This window comes from Panthera onca, chromosome A3 (genome assembly GCF_046562875.1).
Source record: "Panthera onca isolate mPanOnc1 chromosome A3, mPanOnc1 haplotype 2, whole genome shotgun sequence".
Classification (NCBI taxonomy): domain Eukaryota; kingdom Metazoa; phylum Chordata; class Mammalia; order Carnivora; family Felidae; genus Panthera; species Panthera onca.
This window is the reverse complement of record NC_138341.1, coordinates 27,826,484-27,839,005: the sequence shown is the minus strand read 5'-3', so window position 1 is coordinate 27,839,005 and position 12,522 is coordinate 27,826,484. Positions and strand designations below refer to the sequence as shown.

Below are 12,522 nucleotides of genomic sequence, written 5' to 3'. Positions count from 1 at the left end.
ACAACATTATTTTCAATGTCTATAAAATTTTCCTTTGTACTGTAATGTATTTAGCTAATCCTTTCTTTCAGGCATTTATGTTCTTCCTACTTTTTCACTATACTAAATAGTGCTTTAATAAATATTTATATTGCCATAGCTTTATGTAATTATTTAATTGTTCTTTTTACTAACCCTTACTTTCAAATATATTATTGTAAATAAAAGAATCATCAAAGCTTCATCCACAATATCAATTGTTTCCCTCATACTTTGGGCACAAACCTGAGGCTAATGGGATGATTTTTGATGCTCTGCTTATTACAGAAAAAAAATTAAGGGTGAAAAAAGAAATACATACACATTTCCCAGGACTTCCATCCAAATTATCCTAAAAAGTACATTCCCAAATCAGGCAGGCAAGGTTATTATTAAATACATTTCAAACCCATGTTTGAGCTAATATACTGGTTGTGGCCAAATTTATAACCTACCAAAATTCTGCTTTGTGAACTTCATGTAAATTATATATAATAGGTTAAACCATAGGAAATTGCCATTTTTTGACAATTACAGATCTATGAAATGAAAATATATTGCTAGCTCTTGTATGTAATATAATAATCTATTTCTTTTTCTAAAAATGGAAGTCAATTATTGAATATTTATAGTGATGGTTAGCTATCCCTGATTTTATGTTTTGGGTTTAATTTATAGGTTTATATATTACTGAAACCTGAATAAGAAATATGATTTTGAACTCTAATATTGTTTATGGGAAAACAGGTTTCACAGCATTATTGATTTCTAGGAACACATTCCAGCAAAATGGTCATTTCTAGAAGCTATAGAAGAAGAAATGATCAAAATTGGGCCATTTTTCTCATTTGGTAAAACTATACAAAATTTAAGAATTATAGGACAAAGGATATTTGGGATCCTTTGTCCAATGTGGCTGAGCAGAAACTTTGTAAATATTTACTGATATGACTACTATATTTCACCTACGAGCTTTTCTCATTTTATAGGAAAAACTAATTAATAGAACTAAAATATTTATCTTAACTGGGTATTCTGTGGTTCTTTCACCAGAATTCTGAAATAGGACAACAAGCTTTCCCTTTTAACTGCTGTCTTCAGAGCATAATTTTATAAATGTGAATGATTTTAATATATATCTATATCTATATATTCTTTACTTGCACAGTACAGTTACCAAGGTAGAGACCAGCTCCTTGCATTTTACTTAAAAGAGAGAATAAAAGGAATGAATGCTGGAAAGAGAGTCACAAAGCAATATTACTTGGGTTCTCAAAGCACCACCATCCTAGAGTGGTAAGAGTTCTTGATTTCACCTCCAGAGCTCACTGGGGCAAAAATGACCAGCTTCCTGTAGAGATGAAGCAGAAACCCAGCTAGTCTATGTTCATGCTATTGCTGACACCAAAGCCTCCGTATCACTTCTTTCTGAAATGAGAGTATCCCAACCTAACAGAGTGACCAACTCACCTCATCCAGATATCTTTTGTTATACTTCTTGGTGTCCTCGCTTCCATTACAAGGTCTCTTCCAATTTTCCCAGGCCAAAGTAGATCCTCAAGTTGGCAGAGATGTCACATCTTGTCAGTGTTCTGCTTAGTCAGGGGTGTCGACTTCAAACTTAGCCTGAACTCCAATTATTACACCAAAATTCCACAATATATGGGATCTAGAACTTAATATCAGAGTACAAGCTGAAAATCTCATATAGTCAATGTACAAACCTTTAAATACTAGCTCTCCTTCCATGTGGAGAGATGCTCACACTATCAGAGGCATGTGTGAGCCAAATTCAAAAAGGAACACAAAAGATAAAGTCTTCCATTGCACACTGTGGTACATGCTCTTTGAAATTTAGTGATAGTGAATCTAGAAAGGTCCATAAAAATTAAATTCTAAGTTTGACTTTCTAGTTTCTGTCATGTATGTGTAGTTGAATTTGAAAGTTTAATTTCTGTATTAATTAAGCGAGTCCCATGTCCTCACACAGATACATCCCAGGGCAAAATTTAGCATATGAGCCACACAGTGTCTTCAGCCTCTAGTCCTCCATGCAAGAGTCAACCCTAACTGAGAATCTTGCTCCTCTCAAAGCAGATTCTTGGGATTATTTTTCTTCAAGATGGACTGGTAAAAGCCACTCCAGTCCACAAGATTAGCTTTAACAAATTTGAATTTCAAAAGAGAAGTCCCAGATCTTTTCCTCATTTAAATTTGTTGGTAGAAATAGAAGTGGTACAATTCCTGAACTTAAAACTATATAAGATCATCCAAGCTCCACATAGAGAAGAAAACGACTACCTAGATATTGAGTCTTCATTTGGGTCATTTTACTCCCATATAGAGAGTAACTGCTACATATAAATGTCATTCCATTTGTTTTCTTCCTCTAGGTGCTGTTCTGAAAAGGTATGAAAGTATGAACAGGAGCATGTCTGATGTCTAGAGGAGGGAACTGTATTAGCATTAATCACCACTATTTCTTCTTTGACAGTCTTATTTCCTACATACAAATCTATGCGAGAAATGATAAGAATCATTCCTATACTCAAATGGAAAACAACAAACAAGAAAACCAACAAATTTCTCCAAAGTTATTCTCTTTAATTTAAAAATAACCTATATTAGGGCACTTGGGTGGCTCAGTCGGTTGAACATCCGACTTTGGCTCAGGTCATGATCTCGCGGTTTGTGGGTTCGAGCCCTGTGTCAGGCTCTGTGTTGACAGCTTGGAGCCTGGAGCCTGCTTCCGATTCTGTGTCTCCCTCTCTCTCTGTCCCTCCCCCACTTGTGCTCGCTCTCTCTCTCTCTCTCTCTCTCTCTCTCTCTCAAAAATGAATAAACATTAAAAAAAATTTTAAATAATCTATATTAAACGGTTTCCACTACTTTGGGGACTCAAATGGTAATAATCTCAAACCGATGTCAGAGAAATGAGAAAATATTTGAGTTAGTAGAAGTATTTAGAGTGTCTTCTAACAATGGACATTATTTTGTTCTTTGTTTTAGTAATTTAAACTTAATAATTCAACCATCTTTGGATCGTCCATGATAATGATAATCTGAAAACCAATTCCCACATGGACAGCATTATTTTCCCAGTCTTATAGAATTCTTTACAGAAAATAAAAAAAGATATATGGAAATTTGTGCCACAATTGTATATTCAGCTACTTATCACTTTGTTCACAAGGTATTAGAAAAAGAAAATTTTTTTGAAATGCATCTTTTTACACTATTTACTCATCAGTAGGTTATTCCTTAACAAAGCACATGGCCATAACCCACATAACCTCCAGAAAAGCACAGAGTTGGAAGGTCGTATCATTGCTAAACTAAAACTATTCAATATATCAGTTTCAAATTTTAAAAATCTCAAAGAATATTCAAAAGAATCAATAAAACATAAAGTAGTAGAATTATGGAGCTATGAGAAGCCTTACATTTTTCTAAGAAAAATGTAAAAGCACTTAGTAAACTGTAAAGTACCATACAAATCTATAAAATGTGTGCTGTTCTCATCTATGTAAAGCCCCTCATTTTACAAGTAACAGAATAGAGAGATTGAGAGATTTAAAAGATTCTTCAAAAGCCTTTGCAATGCTATTCAGAAATCATTAGGACTATGAACACTCGTCCCCAGGCAAATTCCCATTAACTTTAATCCACAATTACTGGTCAAGCGTCAGCAGTTTTTCTAGCCATTTTCTTTTAAGTCAACAGCTGCATATATCACTAAACGAATCCAGAGAATATAAGAATGTGTATGTAATAGGCATTTTCCAAATTCCCCACAACTGCATATTTTCTCAAAAAGGCAATGAAAGACAAAACTTAAAGCATATTCTGTTTTTCTTAATGTAGCTCACCAAATTCTTTCAGGTTCTAATATATTATTTTCTTTTGTAACTGATAACATTTAGCTATTTAAACATATAGATACAACATTAACCTCTCACCCTGCAAGCTATTAAGAAAAGCTGTTTAGAGACAAAAAGGCAGCAGATTTTACCTTAAGAGTTCAACAAAAGCTGAGTTTAAGTAGTAAATGAAATTGTTGCTGTACTCCCTGGAGCAATGGCTTTCAAATATTTTATTCATGCATTTCTCTCTTTAAAAGAAGGCTTTCCATAAAGCCAAGGAACATGAATGAACAAGGAACCTCTCTGAAATAGGAGTGGGAAGTCCTTAGCAGTGCGACATTTGACAGGAGCTCCAGAGTATGAAAATCAACTTAGGACATAAAGCCCCAACTCCCTAAACTGGCACTTTTGGTCCAGTCTAATTCAACTTTAACCCTGAGATTTAATAAACAAAGGATAAGACAGCAAGGTTTATCAGTCTCTCTGTGGGCAAATTAGCATATTAAAAATGTACAAACGCAACTGGGTGGTAGCTAGGAATGGTAGAAAGAAAATAAAGTTAGGAAACAGAAGACTTTCTTTCTAGTTTATTCTATGTAACCTAGAGGGCGTGTCCAAATTTCTAGACCTCAGGTGACCCATTTGTCAAACATGAGGAGAGTATCATACTTTATCAGGATACTGGATAAAATCATTTCTTCGTGTTATTTCACACCCTAAGATATATGAATCAATTCAACAAATATTTTTTTGAATGACTGTTTCATGCTAAGGCACAAAAGATATAATGATAGACAAGACAGACAAAATCTTTACATTCAAAGAGAACAAAGTCTAATGAAAGAGAAATTATAATAATTGATACTTGGTAATTCACTTGGGTCAGGACTGCACATGCTAGTGACAATCTGAAATTAGATTGATATATGGACTAGGCCATCTTCCTTACATTTCTCTGACCAGAGAACAATGGTCTTAGATTTTTAAGTGTCACAAAGCCACCCTCGCTGTGGGAATGGATCAATTTAGGCCACTGGAGTTGATTTTCCTACAAGGGAATAGGGATACTAAGCAATCAAAGCAATGTATAATCCATAGGCAGCTAATAAAGAAAGCCTGCCTGGAAGAAGTGATATCTAAACTGAAACCTAAAATATGAGAAGGAGGTACCTAACTGGGGTAGGGGCAGGAGCAGCTGGGCAAGAAGAGTCCTCAGACCAGGCATAAGAAATAGTTTCAGCAAAGACCCAGAAGTGACAGAAAAGGAAGCATGCGGTAGGGGATAAGGTCACAGAAGAAAGCAGAGGCCAGATTATTCAGACTTCTGTGGACCTTGTCAGAGACAGTGGAGGGGTAAAGATGAGAATGGAAATGTTTTAAGCATGGACAATATTCAATTTGATTTGCATTTTTAAAATATAGTTCTGTATTTAGTGTAAAGAGTAGAGATGAAGTATGTATTGCAGACAGTGAAGCTCTATCTAGGAGGTTACTGCAGTAATACAGGATTGTGCAGTGGCACTGGGAGAAAAGAGGTGAAATTCAGATGAGTAGGAAGTAGTATTCATGGGAGGTGACTGGAGGTTCAGGGGGACGAATTGAGAATGATACTCAGGTTTCTAGCTTGAGCCACTGGGTAAATGTGGTGTCATTTGCAAAGTTAGAGAACTTCAAGGGAATAAACTTTCAAAAATAATAACTAACATATATATAGTTTTTACAATGTAAAATCACACATATTAACTCATTCATCCTCATCAACTCTATGAGATAGTTGTTATCTTTATCCCTCTTTATAGATGAGGAAACTGAGACACATAAAAGCTGAGTGACCTCCCCAAGCCCCACACCAGTAAGTAACCAAGTCTGAATTTGAACAATTTGGGAGCCAGGGAGTAGAAATAATCAGTTTTAGTCATGTGAGTTTGAGTGATCTATGGGACATGCCAGAAGGAATTTGAACATATGGGTTTGAAGCTCTGGAGGGAGATTTGCAAGATTGGGAAGTAACTAAAACCATGGTAATGGACTATACAGCCCCATGCAAAAGAACCAAGAATAGCCCATTTAGGTTACATAAAAAATTAACAATAAGCATTTTATAGAGGTTAATGAAAGCAAAAGAGTAACATTAAGCAAATTAAACCTTGAGCCCATGCATAAGCAGAAAGGAAAAACAAGGACTTTGAAATAAGAGTTCAACCTAGAATGGCTTGGGCATAAGACCACGGGCAGTACGGCCATATGTCCATGGAATCAGATCTAATGTCCATCCTCTCTGCAATAATTGGAGAGGATACAGAGGACTAAAAGTCCTCACCAAGCTAATAGGAGAAATTGTAAGTTTATATCAAGTCCCGATACATCAGCAGTACTGCACATAAATGATAGCTTAAGTTCATTATGTACTATTTTCATTTACTCACAACTACTGCATTTGGTCACTCCAAACTAATTGTTTTTCTGCCTCCCTAAAGTTCTAATTAAATAAATTCTGTTTTTTGATAGGGAGACCATAGCAGACAAGATTTTGTCCTCAGAGTGGAGAAATGCAGATTAACAGCACCCTTTAGCAATTATTGCTTATTGCATCAGTAATGCCCATTTTTATTTGTATATTCCAGGCACTAATTAGCACCATCCTATGCACTGAATAAGTTTTCACTAATTGCTTAGTTATAGCAGAACAGCTAGTAACTGCTACTGTGGATTTAGCCAGTCAAAATGCTAAGCATTTTACATTCTCAATTTGCAAAGATTGAAACACTGTCAGCACAAAAATGATAAAAATGTAGTAAGCAAAAAGAGTCAAACTAATCATCTATATACCTGCCTTCCTTTTTCACATATTTTTTGTAGCTGTAGAGTTGACTAGAATTCTCTCCCCAACAGAAAATGTCATTATAAACCAAGGTTAGATAAGGAATCAAAAAGGTATCATATGAAGAGAACATAAAAGGAAAGAAAACCTGGTTTTGCTATCTCTTCCACAACTCCTACTGGAATTTGTCTCCTTGGAGCCCCAGCTATCAAATGAATTAACCCCTGATAATTTTGAACACAGGTACTGCATGTCTGACATGTGTTTATAGAAGGTGATGGTTTCTCCTGCCCACACATCAGCAGAGCAGAGGAAGGCAAATAGTATTCATTGAGTTCATCCTCTGTGTCCTTTCACTTCCAGTATCTCAGGTGATCTTCCAATTAGTCCATTAATCTTTGCAGAGAGTCATATGGCAGACACTCGCTCTGTACTAGGGATGCCATGGTGAATAGGAAGACATGCCCCTTTTGATTATGATCTGAGTTTTTCCCAGCTATGAAGTGTGGGGTTGAGAATTAGTCAAATATTTGTTTCTTAAACCTCTTGCTTTCTACTATAGCCACCTTTCCTCCCAGGCATTTCAACTCATTCTGGGCGACACAACCACAAAATGTCTATGTCCCTCAAAAGAGGTTAAGAATCAGAGACAGAGGGGCACCTGGGTGACTCAGTCAGTTGAGCATCTGACTTTGGCTCAGGTCATGATCTCATGGCTCATGAGTTCTAGCCCCGTGTCGGGCTCTGTGCTGACAGCTCAGAGCCTGGAGCCTGCTTCCAATTCTGTGTATCCCTCTCTCCCTACCCCTCCTCTGCTCATGCTCTTTCTCTCTCAAAAATAAATAAACATTCAAAAAAAATTTTTTAAAGAATCAAAGACACAAATAGGAATAATAGCAAAGTTCTTATTTATACTTTAAGGAACTTGTGAGAAAGTAGAATAATTAAAATGGGCTATTTGTTGGCTGTCATGGTCCAAAGAACAATGGGTAAGGAGTTTTCCAAGATAGGTGCAAAGAAACTATGAGGTAAAAGAGAAGGCACGCCTCCTCTAAGCTCAGTAATGGGCCTGGCGAACATGAAGAGAGATCCATGATTTATTTCTCTACGTCTGCTGTACACTCCAGAAGCCCAAAAACGTATCTAATGTTAAATTAGAAAATGACAAAATTCTCCTTCCATTCTTATGCTTTTCTTTTGTTCACAAAGTGGCCATGTAAGGAGTAAGTCGGCAATGAGTTGCCACAAAGTGTTGTATCAGGTCAGTTCACTCCTTGATAAAATTACTATAATATGATGCAATCATAGTCCAAGTGACTAAAACTAGAAGATTGCCAAATATAATTTGCTGAATCACTGCTTCAGAAAATCAAGGTGCTTCTTTCTGAGGACAAAAATCACTAGTGATCTTCCACTTTGACTAAAAAGTATATGAGGCTTACCCCGGTGAAAAGAGCATTGTGAAGCTCCATAGAGGACAAGTCTCCATCCCTAGCCTTGGCTATAAAGTCAGGATCCTCATCCTGCTGGCTCTTCCTTCCTTCAACTCATTTCAGCTTGGGTGAGAATTCCTTTTTGTGCTAACTTCTAACATGCAATCAACTTAATGTAGCAGATGAGAACCTACTCCCTCACTATTTGTATATTCTTTCATTTACTATGTAACATTAAAAGTGCAATAAATGTTTACTAATTTGCCAACCACAATTTTTATCATCATTATAAAGTCCTTAAAGTAAAGCACTGCCTGCTGACAATGGTAATTCTTATTTCAAAGATATGTCTTCCCTCAGCGGCAAGATGACACAATGGGTATTATTCTCTCATTTCTCAGATTAGGCCTTCTCTGGTGAGGACCATCTACCAAGAGTATTATACTTCTAACACTGCTCAGAGTACATAAATGTCCTCTCAACTGTGAGCCCGGGCTTTGGAGAGAGAAAGTGATGAGGCAGAACAGGGTAGTATAGGCATAGCTCCCTTGGCCCAAATATGCTCTATCATGGAAAGCAGCAATTTCACTTAAGCATGTCCCATTTCAAAATGCAGACCAGGTAAAGGGCTTGGGCAAGGAGTCTGTGGCAGCACTGTGCCCACAGAAAGGAGATGGGCCTTCTCCAAGGTGCTGAATTCAAGCAGTGGAAGAAAAACCTTGCCCCATAGCTCTTCCCATATAATACTATATTCTTATGCTGACTGACATGCCGGAAGGAAGGTTTTCTGCTTCTAGACTGGTGTCTAGACTGAACACAAAGCAAGGTAGAAAAATTCCTAAAGAAATCCACCACCAGAAGAACTTCCTCAGGCAATTGGTCTGGCTTCCTTTATCTCTTCCTGGATTCAGGAAAAGTAGCAAGTGACAATATAGCCACAGACCACCAAGCAAAAGTTTGATTATCCTCAGTTGGTTCAGATCTCACCTACAAAGGATCTATTGTCCTATTAAGGACAATCTGAACTAGGGCCTTAATTTATAGCCCTTTTCAGTTATAAACAAAATACCTTCAGTAAACTGTCTACACCACAGATGACTGAGTTAAAAACTACATAGGAATAGCTTAAAAGTTACTTTAATACAAGACCCATTAAATGGAATCAAGATTCATGCCTGGATTGTCCTTTAATAAAGTTTTATTATTTCTTCATATTTATGGGGACCACAGTTACAGAAAAGGCTGACAGCTCTGGAGTTTTAACAAACTACTGCTCAATTCCTAAGGAAAATGAGGACCTCAGAGTCCTTTCTCCAGTCTCAGAGTGAATTATGAATAGGCTGACCTACACTAGTACAGCCTTAAAAAAAAAAAAATTAAAAAGGCAGGAGAACTTGGGAATAAATCAGCTGTCCCCTGAGGACACAAGACAGAGATGAAAACTAGCTGACTTCTTTGAGTTCTCCCAGAGTGACAACTAGGACAAGGAAGCTAAAAAGAACAAAGACTGTACGAGGTAATAAAAATGTCTACTCTGAATTTTAGGCTGTCACCCCACAAAGCAAATCTGATATTTGAGAGTAATCTGGTTTGATTTTTGTTATCCCAAAGGTTCTAAATTGCCAGGCAAGTCCTATAGAGCAATTGTTTTTAACCAGTTGTGTGAGGCAGAGTCACCTTTAGATCTTTTTTTAAGATATTTTCTGCCCTTGTATTGTTGAAAGGTCAGTGGGTTTAAGGTGGAATCAGGGTAATTTTTCAGAGTTCCTTAGAAGATTTGGAGGCACTCCATTGATTAAAAACCACTGTTAGGGAGACTGACAATTTCCAGGAAGACAGTGCTACTCCAACTAATGTGCTCGTGAATCATCCCATTACCATCCCCCAACCCCAGGATATTAAAATGCAGATTCTGACTCAGTGAGTCTGAGATGGGACTGAGTGTCTACATATCTAACAAGCTCCCTGGTGATGTCCATGATGCTGGTGTGGGGACCCCACTCTGTGCGATGAGTAAGTAAGCTTTACACATCAACTTCAGAAGGCTGCCCTCAGGTGAATGAGCATGGGGTGGAGGCTAGGAGCCTGGTGCTGGTTCATGTGTGGTTTGTGGATCAGTCACTACAAAATAAGTACATGAGGTACTTGTTAAAATTAGGATTCTGGGCCCTCACCTCAAGATCCCCAATCAGAGTCGGTTAAACAAACTTCCTGAGTAATGCTTTTGTACACACTAAAATTTAAGAACCACTAAAAGTTAGAGAATTATCAGCCACGGATAATTAAAAGAATTATGAGTCCTAAAATCATTCAATGATGAATTATATATTTAAATTCATTATTAATTTAACATATTTCATCCTTCTCTATTTTCTAGTTAAAACTGTGAGATTGAAGACAATACAGTCACCTTGATACATAACTTTAAAATATATACAGAAAGAACAAAACCAGAAATATCATTAATATTGCTTATCTCTACATTGACTATCCTTTCACCCCTGAGACTGTCCCCAGAAGTGTTATACTATGGGATCACTTATCAGCTATGGTAGTCTATTTTCCCCACTGCTTTTCCTTTACCAACACCTGCTCACACTCACCTTCTTTCTCTCACCTACATATTCCATATATTCTCTATCCCTGTCAGAGAAAATCACTTTTAATTTTACCCAGAAAATATTGTGGCTGATACTGTCAATTCCAAATCCCCAAATGTCATTTCTGACACTGAAATATAAATCCAAAAAATGGAACAACCAAAAGTCTTTTCTTCTCCAAAGTGATCAGAAGTAAGTGCCATTTGCCTGCATATGAAAAAATAGAGAAAATCTACATCTACAAGAAGTTGAGTAGATATAGAATTTTAAATGAAGGCTCTTCATGGAAGCTACATTTGTAGTGAACATAGCATTATGTGTAAACTGGTTGAATCATTAGTTGCACACCTGAAATTAATGTAAAATTGTGTGTCAACTATATTCAAATAAAAACAAAATTAAAGCTGTACCCGGGCATTATAAACTTGGGACCTGAAAATTGCATATTTAATTGGATACTCAGGCCTTAAAATATTTTATTCCTCCATACACAAGCCAGAATTTTTAGTCATATTTACATGAAATTGCATCCTTTTAAATGTATTAAATTAAATATATAATTCTGTATAATACATTATGCAAAATGTTCTGTACATCTTTAGAGTACTTTCATGTGATTAACTATTACAGATTTGACAAATATCTTCTAGCAGATCATTTCTCACAATTTAGTCTGGAAAATGTTTGATGGGACTATATGCCATGCTCACACATTTGTTCTTACTTTATTTTCATAGTCATACTTCCTGTGTTTATATATTTTGTTGATAATAACAGCAGAGATTGCTATGAACAAGCAAGGGTCAGAAAGGAATGGACCCATTGTACCAGAAAGAGTGGCACGATTATTTGAGTTTCCTAAGATTGCTATAACAAATTACCATAACTTTGGTAGCTTAATACAACATATTTATGATCTTACATTTCTGGGGCTAAGGAGTCCAATACGGGTCTTACAAGCTAAAATCAGAGTTGCATTTCTTCTGGAATAAATTAAATTAAATTAAAAAGTAAATAAATAAAGCACACTTTGCATATCATAGTCTTTAAACAGGAAGCCTCTAGATGCAAAGAAAAGTTTAGAAGATGTAGTCCTAACTCAAGAATTCATGGTTTCATTGGAAACTATTATATGAGGCACTGATACCAACACAACACAATTCTTCAAAAGTGTTGCTCATCCTTTAATAAACACAGAAGTATTCCCCCTTAGGATTCCTTAGCACAGCTAGGTCAAACTTGGAACATTAAAGCTGATTTTCTTAAATGTTTAAGGGTTTAAAAAATATTAAAAACAAAGAACATCTAAATGTCTACATAACCTGGCTTAGGAAATCTTACTTGATTTCTAAAGTTTATATCAGAGGTTTGGTTTTCTTCGCCTCCTAGATCCTCATGACTATGCAGTAGGCAGAATCATCATGGCCATCACTCAAGAGCTCACATCCGGACATTGACTCTTCTCAAAGTATATACCCCAAACAATGAGGTCACCATTGCCAAAATCCCTATGAAAAGTCCTCTTTCAAGTTCCCTACTTAAAGCCACACCTTCACAAGATGACAGACACCCGAAATATTATTCTCAGCTTTCTTACCTTCTAGCTCCATGGCTCCTCCATCACTATTCATACATGAGTCTCTCACCTCCATCAAAGTGTTAGTCTTACAAACTGACATCAAGATCAAGGGCTTAGTCTTGAAGAGGTTTGGCTAGGGGAGGATAATCAAGATTTCAATACAAAATAAATGATAGGATTTTAGAGCAACCTCTATAGAGAATGTTCA

General features: G+C 36.5%; 1 long non-coding RNA gene across 1 annotated transcript in view; it reads right to left on the bottom strand.

Annotated features, from left to right (window-relative positions):
• Positions 1 to 1,494: 1,494 nt before the first annotated feature.
• The window catches only part of LOC132691095 (uncharacterized), a 67,707-nt gene continuing 56,679 nt past the window's right edge, over positions 1,495 to 12,522 (bottom strand). The window contains exons 3-4 of the long non-coding RNA XR_009615599.2: positions 12,333 to 12,447; positions 1,495 to 1,693 (exon numbers count right to left, since the gene is read on the bottom strand). This is a non-coding gene — a long non-coding RNA (uncharacterized LOC132691095). The remainder of the gene's footprint in view (positions 1,694 to 12,332; positions 12,448 to 12,522) is intronic.